Source organism: Rattus norvegicus, chromosome Y (assembly GCF_036323735.1).
Source record: "Rattus norvegicus strain BN/NHsdMcwi chromosome Y, GRCr8, whole genome shotgun sequence".
In the NCBI taxonomy this organism is placed as follows: Eukaryota; Metazoa; Chordata; class Mammalia; order Rodentia; family Muridae; genus Rattus; species Rattus norvegicus.
The window spans coordinates 39,082,922-39,097,835 of record NC_086040.1 but is presented as its reverse complement, the minus strand read 5'-3'; the positions used below and the strand labels follow the sequence as shown (position 1 = coordinate 39,097,835).

General features: G+C 38.5%; 1 long non-coding RNA gene across 1 annotated transcript in view; it reads right to left on the bottom strand.

The window, feature by feature from the left end:
- The window catches only part of LOC134484409 (uncharacterized), a 476,660-nt gene extending 465,112 nt beyond the window's left edge, over positions 1 to 11,548 (bottom strand). The window contains exons 1-2 of the long non-coding RNA XR_010061854.1: positions 11,143 to 11,548; positions 9,586 to 9,761 (exon numbers count right to left, since the gene is read on the bottom strand). This is a non-coding gene — a long non-coding RNA (uncharacterized LOC134484409). The remainder of the gene's footprint in view (positions 1 to 9,585; positions 9,762 to 11,142) is intronic.
- Between the last annotated feature and the right edge of the window lie 3,366 nt (positions 11,549 to 14,914).

Here is a 14,914-nt window from a genome sequence, read left to right as displayed (position 1 = left end):
TTGGCTCCTATAAACATCACAAATACCTGTGTGTGTGCATGGGATTATGCATGTGCATGTGAGGGTCTGTGTGTGTGTGTGTGTGTGTGTGTGTGTGTGTGTGTGTGTGTGTGTACATGCATGCACACATTCACATGATTAAAACATAAACATTCTTTGAACATAAAAAGAAAACTCATAACTCATTTGAACCAGCCTTCTTAGATGAGTTTAGCCATCATAAAAAAAAATTATTTTCGCAACTGGTGGTTTTTACATACTTGTTGGGAATGCAAACTCAAGTCCTCATATTTGCATGACAATGAAATCACCAACTATGACATCATCCAAACACCTTACAATTACATTTTATAAGCTTCTTAGGTTTACTGATGTGTTAGTTACAGATTCAGATACTATCTGTCTAAATACAAGTTGTATGGTTGCTTAGATATTTTTAAGAGTCCTCAGATGCCTGATAGTGCTGACTCGTGCCTTTAATTGCAGTACATGATCAAGTTTCTTTTTTCTGGGTGAAGGTCCTCACAATGACTCTGCATTGCTCTGGAATGGCCTCTTGTATTTACATTCTTTTGTGCTAATTTAGCAATAATCCAGAATCATCCAACCTAGCTGTCAAACATCACATTATATGATGTTTCCAAGTCAAGTGATTGCTAGGCCCTACTTGCCATGGCATATCACTGTGTTGAAAATCTATTGGAGCCCTCAGGAATGCTTCTTCAAACTTGTCATCAGCTGCTATTGTAATACACAAATCCTATGATACATAGCCTTTCACCTGTGAAAAAGAATAACTTTTACAGCAGGCTGATCGTGTACCTTGTTGTACACTATGTTATTCTTTCAGCCAACACATGCCACTGTGTGCTTATTAGATGTCACAAATACTATGGGGATACATCTGGCTTTCCAAATTTCTCATATAAAACCAGGATGAACTTTATAAACCCTTTTTCAGGATCAGACCTTTATATAGGCTTTGAAACATAACAATAAACACTGATTTTCCTTATGGAAGAATAAATTCCTGACAAGAGGAGGGAGAGATTGCTGTCATCTCTGTTTAACAATAACCTCAGCATGCCATGTGTGTGATATGGAGTAGCTTCAATACTGTACTGTGGAAATAATATGATGTTTTTGGTGTACTCTGTCTAAATGACAGTGTGACATCCATATAGATTCCTGTCCTAACAAATATGGAGGCCTGAGGATTCATTCAGCTTGCTAAAGCCCCTAATAGAGGAACTTTGCTCACCAACTCCTTGTTGCTGTACCCCTTATTGAGCAACTTGCTAGTGGGTATCAAGGAACAGAACACCTTTGAGATTATATATATATATATATATATATATATATATATATATATATATATCACCAATCCTACATGTGACAGAGGGCTATTACCTAATACATACAAAGAGTTCAAGAAGTAACTCTACAGAGAGACAAATAACCCTATTAAAATTGTGGTCCAGAACTAAACAAAGAAGTGAATGCTGACAGGAACTGTACATAGACCTTCCATGTGAGACACAGCTAGAGCATATCAAATACAGAAGTGCATTCTAGTCGCAAACCAGTGAACTGAAAGCAGACAATAATGGGGGTTATAAAAGAGGAGGGGGACCGGTCAGAGATCTTATGGGAAGGAAATTGGGAAGGGACATAAGATTTGAAATGTAAATATAGATATACCAAATTTAAAAAGGAATACAATTTGCTAAAAAATAAAAAAAAATGAAAGAAATTAAAGAACACTGTGAAGTATTCACAGCTATTGACTCAGAAATGTAAACGTCATTGTAATGGAATGATAGTCAGAGTAATACTAGTGGAAAGACTGAGATGATGAAGACTCAACTACAAACAGTTCTCTCTCTCAGATATCAGTGTCAGACAAAAACTGCACTATAGGTATCCAAAGCATGGAGGAGTTTACTCTGAGCTGAGGACTCAATATTTGTCTTTCCCTTCTTCCTTTGGACCTTTTTCTTCTTGACAAAAAGAATAAAGGCTATGAGCTCTCAGGAAAACAACTGTGCCCTGCCCATCACTTGGTTTTTTAATAGAAAAAAAAAATAATGTTATAAAATCTCTGACTTTCAGGAATGATACGAACAGGAAACTCCAGTTGCTTATGAGAGGCTCCCAGCTTCTGATTCCCATATGCGGAAGGCTCACATCAAGGCTAACTGTTCAGATATCCCACTTAATCAATACTAAGGACTCTCTGAGCTATTCCAAGAATCACATATTTCTTCCTTTTTTTATACAAAGACAGAAAGGCAGCTTCCTTTTCCCCATCACTGATATCTTAATCCTCTTTTTTCTCCCTCCCCTATGGCAATTTACTCTGAATTAGAGGTCAATTAGTAAACCCTAGAGATACAGCAGGAGTATCTGAGAGGCAGTTGCAGCCAGGACAACACTTGTGACATCACAGAAGCAGCTAGAGGCTTCCAGGTTACAAGAGATACTTACGGGAGGGCCTAATGATGATGTCACTGAGACATGCCATGTCCCACCTGCTAAACAGATTTCCCTACATTGACCAGATTTGGAGTGCCCTTTCCAGGTATGTCTCCTGTGACACAGTGGAAACCTTTAGGTAGTCCATCTCTCTAAAGCTAGAGAAATCTCTTTGCTTCATTAGTGGTTACATGCTATGAATGGAGAAAGGTAGTCAAGGTTTGGCATTGGTAGAAAAGATTTAGGAATATGGAGTGGAGGAATTCTTCTAGATAATAATTAATTCCCAGGTTCATTCCTGTGATATATAGTTCAATTTTCTACATTTTCTTTGTATCCCAAAGGCCAGTATTCTCCCTACAGATATTTAATTGAATGAATATTGTATTTCACTTTCTTATTGTACATTCCTTGATAGGGGACTTTATAAATATTCCTTAATGTGTACTCAAAAATTCTGTTTTACAATTCCATTTTTGCAATGAATTTGGCAACAAAGGGGGCCCAGCTATAGAGTGAATATAACAGTGTAAATATTTTGTAGCGAATTCAAATGATAAACTCTCAAATCCTTATTTTATCCATAATAGTTTTGGTGCATATATATGTGTGTGTGTGAGTGTGTGTGTGTGTGTGTGTGTGTGTGTGTGTGTGTGTGTGTGTGACACATGTCCAGCAGTCTCTGAATGGCCATTCTTTCAGTCTCCTAAAAACAATGCCTCCCTACCCCTCATATAGATATTTTATTTACCCTTTAAAGGAAGGACTGAAACATTTGCATTTTGGTCTCCCTTCTTGAGTTTCATGTGGTCTGGGCATTGTATCATAAGTAATTAGAGAATTTGGGCTGATATCCAATTTTCAATGAGTGCATACTTTGTGTGTTTTTCTGTTATTAGGTAACCTCACTCAGGATGATATTTTCTAGGTCCATCCATTATGCTTATGAATTTCATACACATTGATTTTGATAGCTGAGTAGTAGTCCATTGTGTAAATATAGGCCATTTTCTGTATCCATTCCTCTGGTGAAGGGCATCTGGCTGTGGAAGCATGGTCAACCTCAAACATCTCTGTCACTCTAGCAAGCAGATGTTGTCACAATTTCAAATCACATCAGTCACCGAAAATAACCTGGGTAAAAATCTCTTACAGAGGGATGGCAGCCATTACTGGAGAAGGAAATGGCTTTGATGTCCATTAGAAAAATCTGCTCATGCCATGCCATTCAGTCAACCCAAGCATTATGGGATGAAGAGATCTAGCTTTAGAGAATGAATGTTTAAAGTTTCCTTGGGAAATTTTAGCCTGTTCACAATGGTTCACTGTTAACAGGAAATATTTGAAGTGGAATACTATACAGCTATGAAAAATAAGGACATTGTGAAGTTGTGGTCAACTAGATGGAACGAGTTGAGAAAATTGAAACTCCTCTGGGTGAGATCATTGAAGACCTTGAGAAAAAGGAACACTGGGCATGGATCACTGAAGAAACAGATATCCACAGAAAATACAAGAGACATGACTGAGGAAGAGACAGCTGTGTCTACTGGACTATGGATCAATGGTTAGAGCCCCTAAAAGGGGAGATATCTATTAACAGAGTATTTGATCCACAAATACTGTAGAGGAAAGCTTGTTGGCATTTCAGAAACCAATGAGCCTATAAAGAAAACATACAATCTGTTTATTATAATTATAATCTATAAACGTGTATTGGGTAGATCTAACATTATCATAACTTATACCCCAATCATAAAACCCCTTGCTAAATGTGCATTCTCCAGGCCATATGGATTGTTTCCAACATTACTTCCTCCTCTTTATCTTCAGCCCTCTCCCTTCCCCTCTTACCCTCTTTACCTAACACCACCATCAAACCTCCAGTACCAACTTTCCCCTCTGGCTATCAGTAATAAGCTCTAGTATTTACTGACCAGTTAAAATTTGAAGAAGGTTCATATGTGATCACCTGAGTCCAAGATAGGGGGATAGTCAGAGGCGAACCTCCTTTGATGAAGCAGATAAATATCAGGATACAACTTGCTTTTGCTGGTGGAAGAGCAAATCCGTATAATGCTTTGCATATCTATCCAGTAGATTCTGAGAAAATGGGGAATATTCTTCCTAAAGACACAGCTATACTACACCTGGTCTTATATCTGAAAAGACCTCTGCCATACCCCAAGGACATGTGCTCCATAAGGTTCCTAACTGCTTTTTTCATAATGAACAGAAAAGAGAAATAAGCCAGATGCGCCTCAAACAAATACTGGCTACAGAAAATGTGGTTCATTTACACTATGCTATACTACACAGCTAATGAAAAATATGGACATTGTGAAGATTCGGTCAAGTAGATGGAATGAGAAATTATTGTTCTGAATGAGGTAACTGAGACCCAAAATAGCATGTACATACTCATGTAAAAGAGGGTATTAGCCATAAAGTACAGAATTCACACACTATGATCTATGGAACCAAATAGGGTAAACATGAATAAAGACCCAAGAAAAATGCTTGAATTTCACACAAAAGGAGGAATAAAATAATGAGAGGAGGCAGGTGGAAGAAAAGGATTGGGTGGCTGAGTGTATGGGAAGGGAAATGAGGTTTGAGAATCATTTCTTGGGACAGATGGGCAAGAGGGACAGAGGGCCAAGGAAATAAACTGAAATCAGTGACTGTCCAGGGTGGGTGCTATCTGTATGATTTTTCTGCAGTCTGGGATGCGTGAGGCTATCCCTGCATCCAGGAGGGTGACTTTAGCTGAGACTCATAACAGTGGGGATACAGAGACTGAAATGGTCACTTTTCGTAGCCACAGAGGACCTAAGGTGGAAGGATAAGGACACAAATCCACCCCCAAAATATTTACCAAGAATTTGCACTTTCTATTAAAGACACAGGGACAGAGATGGAAGAGGAAATGAGGGAATGGCAAAAGGATAAGTGGCCGGATGTGAGACTTATCCTATGGGCAGACGGCAAACACTTACATTATTTATGGTCCTTTCTTGTGTTTGCAGACAGGAGGGTAGAGTTATTGTCCTCTGCAGGGCTCCACCGAGCAGCCGACTGACACCGGTGCACAGATGCATGGCCAAAGTTCGGATGGAGCTCAGTGAGTCTCACTGAAGAACTGAGGGAAGGACTGAGAGAGGCAGAGGAGCACAATGGTCTTCATGTGGGTTCACTAAACCCATCGCCTGTCTGTGTATTCTGTTTTCCTACCCAGGCTGCGTTTTCAGGACCTGGTGGGAGACGATGAGTCTAGGCCTGCAGAGACTTGATGTGCAAGAGGAGAGGTTACACCCATAGGTTTCCCTCCACTCTCTCAGAGGAGAAGGGGAGAGGGTACAAGGAGGGACTGTAATTGGTGGGGGACTGGAGGAGTGTGGTGACAGGGCAGCATTCAGAATGTTACCTGGTGAATAGATGCAACCATTCTAGCAAGGGGCAAAGGCATGACATCATGGGTGTGGAGCATGACATCATGGTGGTTGGGCGTGACATCATTGGGGTGGAGGAATGACAGCATAGTGATCAAGGCATGATATCATGAAGTTTAAGAGGAAATAGATGAAACTAAAAAAAGTCAGCACAGGAGGGAACTGAGATCTAGATACACAAACATGGCAGGCGTTTACCTATGCATTGTATCGGCTGTGAGATAAATCATATTCTATCTACAATCTACAAATGCAGAGAGAACACAGGAAAGAAGAAGGCCCGTGAGGGGAATAGCATCGACCTCTCTGAAAGGAAAACTGGAACAGGTTCTGTGAGTGAGTGAGGGCGAGTGAGGACAGGAGTGGAGGGTCAGCGGGGACGATGGAGTGATAGCGCGGTGCTGAGAGAACTGGCCAGAAATAGGGGATACGGTTTAATGTGAAAACTCGATGGAAGCACTGGTTAATTCATCGTGTCTAGAGGGCCACGTTCCTGAGAATTTAATCTGACAGAGATACAGAGTACGAACCTGTAATCTTTTGAAATCGAGCAAGTAGGACATCAGGGGTGGGGATGGGGCACATTCAGTGGAGTCAATTTCTGAGGAGATAAAGTGGAGATCCTTGAACAAGAGACCGATGCGGGGACAGAGATTATAAAGATATAGCAAATGAGGACTTACTGGTACCTTAAACCTGCAACTGATGTAAATGCACACGAAAACCCCTTCCTCCTCTCCAAGGTTTATTTAGCCCTTGTTCATCCTGAGTAAAATATATGCACACAGACATAGCATGTCCCTGAATACCTTCTAACAGAGCTGTGACACTGAAATCCTTGGAAGAAACCAAAATTCACTTGCAGGCAGACAAATCTTCTGCTGACTGACTATTTCCTGGTCCCACTTCATCCTTACACACATGTTGTGCCCCTGGACACTCTAGGAAGGAGACAAGAGAAGTGTGTGTGTGTGTGTGTGTGTGTGTGTGTGTGTGTGTGTCTGTGTCTGGGTGTTTGTCTGTGTCTGTCTGTGTCTCTCTGTGTGTATGTCTGTTTGTCTAACTGTCTATATCTCTTTCTGTGTTTCTCTGTGAATCTGTGTGTATGTGAGAGCATGTGTGTGTGTGTGTATGGGTGTGTGTGTGTGTGTGTGTGTGTGTGTGTGTTTATCATGCATAAGCTAACCATCCTCACACAGACTGTCTGGATTCCTTTTCTTTTTAGGAGGTTGGCGAATCTTTCTCTTGTCCTAAAAGACCACTCTGGTTCTCAACTCTCTCTGTGAGGCCCTGACAGGTTGAGTAATTTTCATGTGTGCCGAGTCTGTCCTATTGAAACTTGCTTTCCTGGATACAATATCACCTGAAAAACACATCTCAACTTTTACTATCCTTACTCCGTGATCCCTTGAGGGGTTTAGTCCATTATTATTGTTGTTGTTATTATTATTTTATTATTATTATTATTATTATTATTATTATTATTATTATTATTATTATAATTACAGGATTATTCCATTATATTGCTATCTGCATTGTTACTGGTGTGCTAAAGTTCATTGACGTCAGGAAGAAAGATTTTATTTCATATGGGTCCCATTGGACGGCCATGTCTTTGTTCTTGGAACTGAAAGATTTATTTGCATGCTCCCAAGAGCAAATACATGCAAGTACAGAAAGTTTCTTGCTCTTCAACATGAGAGAGATACCAAGTTAGGGAGGAATAAGACAGTTTTCCACAATGTTTCAGGCTTTGGGGATTGGTAGACATTACATAACCGTCTTTTTATTCATAGCAAGAATAGTCAAAATTATTAATAGTAGGCAGAAACTTTTAACAACATATTTTTGCTGGCTAATTTAAATTCACATATTTCATTTCTAAAACATTATACATTCTCTTTCTGGTTCTTCTTGAAATTCTTTGAAGAAGTGAAAACTGGTATGTTTATCTGTTCACATTCATAAAGCATCACCGTTGCCTTAGTATTGAACAGACAGCACAACCGTCAAGAGACAATCTGACTTTCTTGCCAAAGAAACAAATCTTCACCTAAATGGAGGCAGTTTCGTTCTTAGGTACAGAAGTTTAAAATCCCCTAAGAATGCTTCCTACAGGTACCCTTTCCTGTTTATTGTAATATCCTAGGAAATGGATTTTCTCTTTGCATTTTGTTTCAAGTGTTAAGATCTACAAGAAAGTTTTGACTGTGTGTACTATTTGGAGATGTTGTCCTTTTTCTTTCTGGGTTGTAGACTCTCAGGCATTTTCTAATCCATCTCTCACAGTAGGGGCTGCAAATGAGATTTGTCTTCAGCAGGAATAAAGGAAAGAACACAGGTAAGGTAATACATGACTCCCTGATGTATTTATCCCCTCTGAGTCTGAGATGACTGTTCTCATCAACCTGTATTTCTAAACGTTAACTTTGAAACAAAGTACACTCACATGAGTGTAAGCCTTTGTACTTTACATTGTGTAAATATTTGCAATAAAGGGAGCTTTAAGGTAATAAAGTTGTGTGATGTGTGTAACTCTTTTAACAGATTCCCTTGTATAACTTAAAAGAATATATAAATGGTTTCCTTCATGTTGAATGTAATGAAGACAGTGTCTCTTCTAACAATATATGTAGTAATTTTGACCTCTATAAAAATTAACATGTTCATGTCTTCCCTAAACATCCACAACAATTACTTATGGGATACTTCCTACACTTACTCAGTGTTTTTTCCTAAATATTGACTTTAAAATGTATTTAGCATAATAGATATTGAGAAGGGTGGAGGGTGGGAGGAAACTGAATGGGAGGGGAGATGGGGAATGGAGTGGCCTTTGGAGGAATTAGTTATAGGGAAAGCAGGGAAAAGAGAATGGAAATCACAAGTGTGGGGTGCACATCTCTAGGAGGTGCCAGAGACCTGGGAAAGGCGAGGCTACAGGGTGTCTATTGGGGGGACTGTAGCAGTGGGGATACAGATCTTTAATTTGCCACTTCTGTAGCCAGGAATGACTCCCAGTGATATAACAAGGACAAAAACCTACCCACAAAACCTTCAATCCAAAATGAACACAGCCTACAAGATCTTCAGATACGAAGATAGATAGAGCAGACATGGAAGGAACTTCCAACCAATGTTTAGCTCAGATTGAGCCCTACCCGTGGGCAATCACCGATACCTGACACTATTAAAGATACTCTACCGTGCTTGCAGACACAATCCTAGCATAACTGACCTCTCTGTGACTCCACCCCCCAACAGCTGAGAGAAATAAGTGTAAAGATTCACCACCAAACAAGAGCTGGAGGTTGGGGAGTCTTTAAAAAATAAGGTGAAGAATCAAGGCCCAGATGATATGTGGGACTCCACAGCAAGACCAGTAGAGTCAACTCACAGTGACACTTGGGGTCTGCCAAAGACTGAACCACCAACCAGAGAGTGAACATAGACTGAACCTGAGCTCCCAGGACATAGGTAGCAAATGTGTAGCTTTGTCTTTTTATAAGTGCCCCGGACAATGAGTGTTGGCATCCCATGAAGATGGAGCACCCATTTTGGGATGTAAAGTGAGTAAATAAATAAATGAATTTTAAAAACAAATATCCCATCTACAGACAGCATGTTTTGGGAAGGCCCAATACTAGCTGTTCGGTACCTGCATGAAGACAAAGCCTGTGGAGTGCCTATATCCTTAGAGGCCATAATCCTTTTCATTCTCTTCTTCCATCAGAGTCCCCAAGCTCCACCGTGGTTTGACTAGATGATGCCTGCTTCTGTCTGAGTCAGCAGCTTAGTGGAATCTCACAGAGGGAAGCCATGCTAGACTGCTGTCTGCAAGCATAAAAGAGTCATATTAATAGTGTAAGGGATCGGTGCTCATCCATGGGGTGGGTCTCAATCTGCACTAACCGTTGGTTGATCATTTTTCACTATCTTCTCTATGCACAGCCCTTTCATTTCTTGTGGTCAGAATGAATTTTGTGTCTAAAGTTGGTGTCTCTTTATCATTCCATTTGGGTTGCTCTCTGGCGACAGCAGATGGTTTCTTTAGGTCCATATCACTGAGACTGTGATTCTCAGCTAAGGAAACACCCATTGATTAATGGGCATCTCTTACCCCAGCTCTCTGCCTCTTTCTGGAAATCACTTCTAGCTCCCCACCCCAATCCATCTAGGATGCTGTGTCTGGCCTCAGTATCAGCAGATGTGATCATAGAGACTGGATATGCAAGGGGAGGAGCTACCCGAGGGTTCCCCTCCTGCTCTAAAGAGAAAGGGATGGGCAAAGGATTGTGAGAGGGGTGAACTGGAGGGGGGCAGGGTGCAGCATGTAAAGTGAATAAATAAACAAATTAATGTGAAAATAACTAAGTCTACTTGAAGGTAAGAAGCAGGTGTGTGTGTGTGTGTGTGTGTGTGTGTGTAAGTATGTAAGTAAACTTGAAGGTAAGAGCAGTTGTGCGTGTGTCTCTGTGTGTGAGTGTGTGTGTTTCTGTTTGTATGTGTGTTTGTGTGAATATATATGAAGGTAAGAAGCAGGTGGGTGTGTGTTTAATAAATTATCACATTTGAGAAAACAGTGGTCTATGGTGAAGACAGGACAGCTTAGGAACTATATTTACAAAGAAGTGGCATTTGCTTAAGATGAAGAAATGATTTGGTGATTAATAACATTATGTGTTCTTCAAGAGAATTCAGGACCGAACCCTAGCTCCCAAGTGACAGTTCACAAGTGGCTGTAATTTCAGCATCATGGAATCTCACACCCTCTTAAACCTCCTGGACACTAGGCATGGATGTATTGCACACACGAATAAGCAGATAAAACTCTAACATATGTACAACAAAAACTATGAAAACAGAAGAGCAGTTCCTGGTTCACATAATTTGATTTTGGTGAATATTCATAGTGATAAACACAGTCAAATAAACACTTTATTGATCTATAATGCAATCAAAGCCACTAAGGTTAATGATCACATGAGTCACTTAAAATCTATTTATTTAAAAATTTGCAATAAAATATGCAGTTATTAAATTAAAATTTTATTAATATACAATTAAACATTAGTATTCTCATATAGAGCTGAAAATAATACTTTCCACATATTTGTTTGGCTTTTATAAATATTTCAGTTTGTGGTCTGTTTGTTGTTGGTTTTTGTAGGAGTTCATTTCCAGGTATTAACCCCTAAACTCTATAAACTCATACCGAATACACTACAGGAACTGAGGCTCTCTTGTGTTGAATCCAGGAAGGTTGCTCTCTGATTTCCTTCTTATCTGATCAATTTTATCTTCCTCTTGGATTCTTCCTGTTTTGTAAAGCTGATAGTTGTTAGCTGATAAGTGGAGATTATTTAATATTTGAAGATCATTTTTGAATGATATTTCCTGATGTCTGCATTATCAATGTTGTAGATTTTCAAATGCATGGCCATATGAACAGCTATTCAGGGACTGAACATGCCTTATAACTCCTGTTGTTTTGACTCTTTGAAAGAAGAAATCAGAAAAGGATGGTGATTGGGTTAAGGGAATCTGTGGGGGAAAACAGGAAAAATGACAGCATTTGAGACATAAATAAATTAATAATATGAATCAATACAAAAAATAAAGCAGAATTCAAACAATACAGGAAAAGGAGATTTAATTTATAGGAAACAGTATGGTTTTATATCGTAACCTAATTACTAAATTTTATATACTTTAATCAATCTAATGACTAATTCTCAAAAAATTAGAAAATTGAAAAAAATGTTAAAAGTAATTTTGTAGGTTGATCAAATCATAATAACAATGTTTCTAGAACTGTACACTATCTATGCCCATATCCAATCCAGAAATCCAGTTGAAATTTAGTTATTACATATCTTATGTTATTCTATTCTGTGATAATTCATTACTATTTTTATCTTATGTGACTACACCTTTGAGAAAAATACTTTGCTGAAATGTCTCTGAATTTGGATTTGTCCAGTTGTTTTTCTCTTATAGGTTGAGATTATATGTATTTGACACAGATACCAAAAAGTGTTTTTTGCTTTACTTATCGCAGTTATACATTAGGAGGATGCCTGTCATCTTAACAACACCCAATTATGTAGCAATGAAATTATTTTAAATTATTTTACTTTCATAGTTAAAATATTTTAATGTATTTTCTTTTGTAATTCTTTTTAAAGTAATAGAAATAATAGGAGAATTACTTAATGCCTGTGGAAAGACTGTATGTCTCTTCAAAACTTTAGGATTTGTTTGTAGCATCTCAGTCATTTTTTTAACCAACATTTTGACCTGAATGGTCCTTACTGCTTATAAGTACACTCAGAACAATGAGTCCGAGGAGAATATAATTATTGTCTTTCTGGTTGGGTGACTCATGCCTAAAACAATACTGTAGTTTTAGTGTCATGGTTATTTTTTTAATGTGTTCCATATTTTCAGCACACTTAAATGGAATTTTATTTTTGTTTCAATATATTTCTAAAGACTCAAATTCTAATTTTACGTTATTTCATTTTCTTGTTTAATAGCAACCTGAATCTAAATTATCTGACACTAGCTGGCTTTTCTATTCGTATTCTGTCACTTGTAAACCCACATCAATTCTTGTATAATGTGTTCATGCATGCTTGTTTGTGTGTGTGTGTGTGTGTGCGTGTGTGTGTGTTTGTGTGTGAGTCTGTGCATGTGTGTATGTGTGTGTTTATCTGAAACTATGATATTTATGTTGAGAAACATCTGGCTGAAATTCTTTACCACTGCCCTATAGATCAAAAAGTGGGGGAAAGACTACTCCTGTTCTAAGATCATAGGGCCTGGGTGCCCAGAACTGAAGTAGGGACTGACCAAATGTTACACAAAGCAGAGCCTAACAATTCACTGTCCCGAGAACTACTTAGCAGTTCCAGTCCAATGCAATGAATTTACATGTACTGAGGAATATGGAATTGTAGCACAATGAGTTGAGATCATTTACAAACAATTTGTGGAAGATTTCCAAATAGCTAAGAATGGGTACAGAGAATTTTCAAGGACCCTGAGACATTAGCATGTGGTTTAAACGCTGCCCGGATGAAAACATTTAAGTACTGGACTAATCTACTAAAGTAATTTAGTAGCAAACATATATTACAATTGTTTGCAATTAAGCATGGTGGGGAACAAAGGGAACACACTAAAACAAAGTTATGTTTCTAAAAGTTTGTTTCAAGACAGAAAGAAAGACCAAAGGGATTTTGTTTTGTTTTGTTTTCACAGACTTTGCACCTTTTTAAAAAGCACTTTGGGATCTTTAATTACCTTCTTATTATGAGAACTTTCATCAGACCCAGAGTTCTTCTCAGTGCTGCCTTGACTTCTTGGTTCATTAAGGTATACGTGATGGGGTTCAGCATGGATGTCACAGTGGTATGGAAGATGAGCAAGAATTCATCAACTCCTTGTGGGTGGTTAGATTTGGGTCTCAAGTAGTTTTGTCCCAACCCTACAAGGCAACCTATTCCCCATGAAAAAAATGCCAAATGGACACATACCTCATGACTCATTTGGGTTGAATAGTGAAGTGGGGCCATACAGTGGCCAAAGGCCATGGCTGCCAATAGGCAGCACTTTGTTATACCTAAAATTGTGAAGAACAACATCTGTGTGACACATCCCTCCAGAGAGATTACTCAGATCTCACTTACAAGGCTCTCCATAAATTGTGTATGACAGAGACAGTGTAAACAATTTCCAGGATACATAAGTTCGCCAGAAAGAAGTACATGGCAGTGTGTAGAGATGGACTAATGTAGATAGCAAAGGATATGGGAGCAGAATGAGGGTGAACAGGATGAAGCATTCTCCAGGAATCTCAAAGTATTTGACAGACAAGCCCTTTTCCTGCCACAAAGAGCAATTGACACAATTGAAACTCATCTCCTGGAAGATAGCAGTAAGCCATTAGAAGGATTCTTGCAGATGAAAGATATTAATTTTTTAATACTTTTAGACACTCACTTACATCAGAGTCAAAGTCTTTCTCTGTAGTCACAAAAATCAAAGCTTAGAAGTGATTTATTATCATAGATTTTCATATCTAATACTTTCTTTCTTAACACCAGGGGATTTTCCAAAGTGTGCTAAGCATTGAGCCAAGTGTCCAAATATTTACAAAGATGGTGCACACTTGTAGTTGTGGCACTAATGAAGCTCAGGCAGAAGCTTTACCATGGGTCTGAGTTCAGTTTCACATGCTGTATAGGCAATCATTCAAATTAAGGTAAAGAAAACCTTTACTTTATCTCATTTTTTTACCCATTCTTATCATTAACTAGTTATCAATGTTATGCAGAAAAACAGATCAACCCACTCATTACTATGCTTACTTGTTGCCACAGTTATAGTCTCTCCAACCACCCTGTGTGTGTGTTGGGCCCCGATTATTCTCTGATTGCTATGATGAATATTCAAACTCACACAGTAAAGGTATCATTTCTTCAAGACTCATTATTTTTGAAGATAAAGTAAAATCAAATAATCATTTGATAAATAAATGATTACTGGTTTTAATACATAGAAAAGGCAAGGCACATCTCGATGTCTGCACAGTAACGAGGTAGTCAGAGAAGCTTTTTAAGGTGTGTAAAATGAGCCTTGAAAGTGAAGAAGGATCAAGCAAACAACACCATACCACTCATGTCACAACCTTCAATATGACAGCTGGTATTTGTAACTGAATAGTTCCTGTCTCTTTATTGAACATGTTATCTTAGCAGGAGTATCACTGTGTAGGCATGAAATTTCTGTTTTCTTAATATTGTTTATGATATTCTATCAATCAAACTATTGATTTAAATAAATAAAAAATAATAAAATATGTGTTGTCTTCATATGTAGTCTAGGCTAACCTGAAATTCCTAATTTCGTCCCTCAGACTCTTGAATGTGAGTATTCTAAGAGCAAACATGATGCCTGGCTTGATAAGAATTCCGTCCTAT